The following is a 6,025-nucleotide window of genomic DNA, read 5'->3' on the forward strand; positions in this document are numbered from 1 at the left end:
CCGCGGCTCCGGGGCGCCAACAAAGCAGCCGCGCGGGGCAAAGCCGCGGCACTGGCCGGCGCTGGCCGGCACAGCCGCGCTGGCCGAAACAGCCGCGCTGGTGACCGTGGAGCACCTCTGCCCGGGAATTTCCTAGTCTGTGGGCAATAAAAACACGGCGTCCACTCACCCTCTGCGCTTTCACTGGGAGCTGCAATCCTGAGCTGTTCCTAAACGGCCATCTTGGATCCACCTCCCCTAAAGTAATTTTTGATAGGTAAGAACTATTTAAATCTATTGCCATTTTGTTAGTTGTTTTTGAAAGGTTTTGTAGATTCTTTTTTATTCCTCTTCTATGCATTCTTTGTGATTTTATAATGTTCTATAGTGGTATGCTTTGATTCTTTTCTCTTTATCCTTTGTGTATCTATTATAGATATTTTATTTGTGATTATCATGAGACTTATATAACACTTTATATAGTAGTATCAGTCTTTTGTAAGCTGAAAATAGCTTAACTTTGATTACATGAAACAACTCTACCCTTTACTCCCCACCCTATGACATTTTATGTTTTTTGATGTCACAGTTTACATTTTTTATATTGTGTGTCTATTAAAAAATTATTGTGTCATTATTACTTTTAATGCTTTTGTCTTTTAACCTTCATACTTAAAAGTGATTTACTCACCATCTTTACAGGATTAGAACGTTCTGAATGTGACTATACATGTATCTTTACCAGTAATTTTTGTCTTTTCGTATGATTTCATGTTACTAATTAGCAGCATTTTATTTCTGTGTGAAGAACTCCCTATAGCATTTTTTGTAAGGCAGTTCTAGTGGTTATAAACTCTTTCACTTTTGATTGTCTGGGAGAGTCGTTATCTTTTCTTCATAACCATAGGACAGCTTTGCTGGATAAAGTATTCTAGGTTGCCAGGGATTCTTTTTGTTTTGTTTTGTTTTGTGTTTTTCTTTTTAGCACACTGAATATATAAGTCCACACTCTATGGCCTGCTAGGTTTCTGCTAAGAAATTTTCTGATACCCTTAGATTCTTTTGTATGTCACAAGGTTGTTTTTTCTTTTGCTGATTTCAAAATTCTCTTTGATTTTTTTTTCCCATTTATTTATTTTATTGCATTTTAGGTTTTGGGGTACATGTGAATAACATGCAAGATTGTTGCATAAGTACACACGTGGCAGTGTGATTTGCTGCCTTCCTCCCCATCACCTACATCTGGCATCTCTCCCCTTGCCCTCTCTCCCCAGCTCCCCCCCCCCCACCGTCCCTCCCCTGTTTCCCCCCAACTGACCCCAGTGTGTAGTGCTCCCCTCCCTGTGTCCATGTGTTCTCATTGTTCAACACCCGCCTATGAGTGAGAACATGCGGTGTTTGATCTTCTGCTCTTCTGTCAGTTTGCTGAGAATGATGGTTTCCAGGTTCATCCATGTCCCTACAAAGGACACAAACTCATCGTTTTTGATGGCTGCATAATATTCCATGGTGTATATGTGCCACATTTTCCCTGTCTAGTCTATCATCAATGGGCATTTGGGTTGGTTCCAGGTCTTTGCTATTGTAAACAGTGCTGCAATGAACATTTGTGTGCACATGTCCTTATAGTAGAACGATTTATAATCCTTTGGATATATACTCAGTAATGGGAATGCTGGGTCAAATGGAATTTCTATTTCTAGGTCCTTGAGGAATCGCCACACTGTCTTCCACAATGGTTGAACTAATTTACACTCCCACCAACAGTGTAAAAGTGTTCCTATTTCTCCACATCCTTTTGACAGTTTGATTATGTGTCATTTAAGACCTCTTTGGATTGAAACTGCTTATAAACTTTTGAGCTTTATATTCCTGGATATCCATATTTTTTTTTACCAGATATTGGATTTTTTGAGCCATTATTTCTTTAAAGATGCTTTCTGCCCCTTTCTCATTCTCTCTTCTCCTTCTGCTACTCTCATAATGTGCATATCATGGCACTTGCTTGTGTCCTATAAATCCCTGAGGCTTTCTTCACATTTTACCTTTTATTCCTTTGACTGGTTAATTTCAAATGACCTGTCTTTGAGTTCACAGATTCTTTCTTCTGCTTGATCAAGTTTGCTGTTGACAGTTTCTATTGCATTTTTCATTTCATTCATTGTATCCTTCAGTTTCAGAATTTCTGTTTGGTTCTTTCTCATGACTTCTCTGTCTTTATTAACCTTTTAGTTTTGTTCATATGTTGTTTTTCTGATTAGTTCAGTTTTCTATTTGTTCTCTTGTAGCCCACCAAACTTTCTTAAATAATTCTTAAAATAATTATTTTGAATTCTGTGGCAATTCATAGATGTCCATTTCTTTGAGATCAGTTATTAGAAAATTATTTCATACTTTTGTTGATGTCATGCTTCCTTGATTTTTTCATATTTCTTGTTTCTTGCATTTATGTCTGCCCATTTGATGGAGCAGTCACCTCTTCTAGGCTTTTCAGACTGGTTTTAGTAACAAAGACCTTCACATTGAGGTGGGTGCAAGAGTGCCACATAGGTGAGGTGTGACAATTCCAGGTTTGCTGAAGGCACAGTAGAATAGTCTCTGTGCAGGTCTATCAGCTGCAGTCAGCATCAGCAATGGTTACAGTGGTCCTCAACAGCCAAAGCTCTGGGTATCTGCAGTGGTAGTAAGGACTGTTGGGATCCTTGATGATAAAGGCTGTTGGGGTCTACTTAATATCTTTTTTCCCCACAGAGGAAGTTGTGGCCAAGGGGATCACTCTGGGTGCCAAGGCTGGCTCATGGACACTCATGGGGCAGTGGTATCAGTGTGTGATGCATGACATCTGTGGAGTGTCACAGAGTTGGGGTCTAGAATGTAGGCAAGGATGGAGGAACTGCAGCTCCAGAGTCTGTGATAGTTGGTGGCATGGATTTCCAGGGCCCCTGCAGCAGCATTGGTAATACTGTGTGAGGCTTGGGTGCTTGTGGAGCAGCTAGGGAGCTAGAAAACAAGCATATGCAGAACCACAGCAGCTCTGGAGTTCAGAATGTGGATGCTACTGCTGTGGCAGTGACTTGCTGTCCTGGGCACATGTGCTCAAGAAAGCTGCCACAGAACTGGGGTCCAAAGAGTGGGCATGCACAGAGCAACCACAGCTCCAGGGTTTTAGGTACAGATAAACCTACTGTGGCAGCAGCTCTGGTGTCCTAGGAATAGGTGCTCAGTTTAGTCATGGAGCTGAGATCTGGAGCATGGGCATATGCAAGCAGAATGCAGACTGTTGTTCCAAGGTATGGAACAATATACCTTGGAACAACCTATGCATGTACCTGCTCTAGCAGTGGCTCTGGTGTCCATGATGCAGGAAATCAGAGAAAAGCCATGGAGCCAGGTTATAGAGCAACAGTAGCTCTAGGGTCTGGGGTGCCAACTGGCCTACAGCAGCAGTGGCTTTGGTGTATAAAGTATGTACATGTGTAATGCAGCCATAGAGTCAGGGTCTGGAATGAGGGTATACACACAATGGCCACAGCTCTGGGGTTCAGGGTATGCATAGGGTTGTAGGGCAGTGATAGCCCCAGTCCTCGAGCAGCAGAAAAGTGTTCCTTCTTGGCTAGAGGGTTGCAGAAGCAACTCCCTCTCCTGGGAGGTCCACAGTATCAATTGTTGTTGGTTACCTTAGTGGCAAAAGCTGAGGTGTCCTCTGTGGAGCAGGCCACTGTGATCCATGCAGATGAGCACTAAGGGAACCTCCACTGTCAAAGCTATGGGGAATCCATGACTGTGGCAGGGGCTACTGAGATCTTCAATGGCAAAAGCTGCCAGGTCCTCTGAAGAGCAGATCACTAGGGACTGCAGTGGCACCTGATGGATGGTTGACACTGGTAGTCCCTGATCTTCTTTGTTACTAGCCATCTCCAGATGTCTCAGGTATATTGCTCTCCCCAACAATCCTTTCTGTGCTGTTATTCTGTTTTTCACTTCACTGTGTTGCTGCAGGTTTTCAATTGCACTATTAAGCCCTTCCAGGGTTATTTTCATTTTTGAATAGCTGTCTATTGTTTCTGTGAGGGGAACAAAAGCTGGTATCACCTACTTCACCATCTTCCTGACATCACTCTTCCTACTTTTGTTTTGAAGGAACCGGCAAACTATGAGACAGAAATTAAAGAAATCAAACTAACAGGCTCATTTCACGTCTTTACCTGGTACAGAGAGAGCTTAAAAATCTTGTCAAAAAGAAAAATCAGGAATGTGGTCTTATTAAAGTTTGCTGGGCAAGTTAATTACTTGGAATTGCCAAGTAGATTTAGTAACCAGAAGTGATCTTTAGTAATCAGAAGTGATTTTTTGAAAGATTAAATATTTTCTTTACAGACTGAGAAGTAGGTACTATAACATGTGGCCTGAATCTAGATCTTATAACAATCCAATTAATCAAAAACTGGGCATACATCTGGTTAAGGAAACCACATCTAACATTATCCCCTTCCTTTCCAAGCCTTTTGCCTTTGTGCTGGTCATGCTTGTCATCCTCTTAGATCAGACAGTAAGAACTACACCCTGGCTCCCAGTCTCTTTGTCTTCTCACCAGCCCACCTGTAGCCATCAGTACTCTTTTCAGAAAACACAAATCTGATCTGATCTTTCCCCTGCTCAGCATACTTCGATTAGGTTAGCAACTAGTCCATAAATAATAGCATGTAAACTCTTGTGGTTGGGATTTAAACTTCTCTAGTATGTGGTTCCTACTTTGCTTTCCAGCCTTACCTCCTGTTACAGTGTGCCCCCCAATACCACTAACAACTTCACTTTCAATATACTCTAACTGCAAATCATCCAAACATTTCTTGCGTCCTACTGCCTCCATACAGAGTCGAACAAACTTGATATTTTTAATGGGAAATTCAGGTTTTATCCCATTATTCAACAACTTTGACTTGGTACCAGTCACTTTCCCTCTCTCTTCCATGATTTCATCATCTATAGATAGGAAACTAGGAAGCATATATACTTTACGATGCAGCAGTTAGGGTCGAATAAGAATGATAGTGAAAGCACATTTTAAGTTGTAAATTAGCTTCTGGATGATAGTTATTATAAATATGGCCATTCCCCTTCCCAATTAGATACTTAGCTCCAGTAGGTAACTGCCCTGTCTTCACTTTGATATTTCCCAAATCTCACAATAATTTCCCCTCAGAAAAAGTATGTGCTGAATTGAGTGAAAATATTCTGTATTTTAGGTCCTAACAATTACAACATGCATCACTAAAGGTTTACACAGTACAGGGCTATGGAGGACAGAATCCTCACACCCTCACAAATAAATTTTAAAGAAGCCTACAGATGAAGAATCTATCTTAATAATATGCATTGTTTTCAAAAATCAGCACTATTATGATAGGCCTTATTGCTACTTTTCTTATACTATTTCTGATAATAATGGTATCTACAAGGATCCTGGGAGCTACATAATAGGTAAAGTAAAAAAAGTCAATGACTATTTTGCATAAATTTTCACACCTTTAGCATTCATAAGATCCATATGAAGTATTAGCATTCATAATTCCTAAGATTTAGGAAGAAGTTTCAAGATGCATTATTTTTAAACAGACTGGTAAAAAACAAAGGAAACGGAGAGAAAAAAGAAAGTAAGATGAAGGAAGAACCTGCCTTTGTTCATTCTTAATTGTATAATTGCATTTTATATTACAGTTACCCTATCTTTACAGGTGCTAGTGTCTGAGAAAAAAAGAATCAGAGAACACAGGTGTTGAAAGCTAAAAGTTTCCTTATGGGTTATCATAAGGATAACTGTAGTTTGGACATGGTTTGTTTGTCTCCCCAAAATCTATGTTGAAATTTGATCTCCAGTGTGGTGGTGTTGTGAGGTGGGTCCTGGTGGGAGGCGTTTGGGTCTTAGAGGTGAATCCTTCATGAAGTGATTAATGTCCTCCCTCAGGGGTGAATAAATTCTCACTCTCTTAGTTCCAGCGAGAGTTGGTTGTTAAAAAGAGCCTGGTACCTCCCTTCTTCTCTTGCT

This window comes from Cebus imitator, unplaced genomic scaffold, assembly GCF_001604975.1.
Source record: "Cebus imitator isolate Cc_AM_T3 unplaced genomic scaffold, Cebus_imitator-1.0 Scaffold45, whole genome shotgun sequence".
Lineage (NCBI taxonomy): Eukaryota > Metazoa > Chordata > Mammalia > Primates > Cebidae > Cebus > Cebus imitator.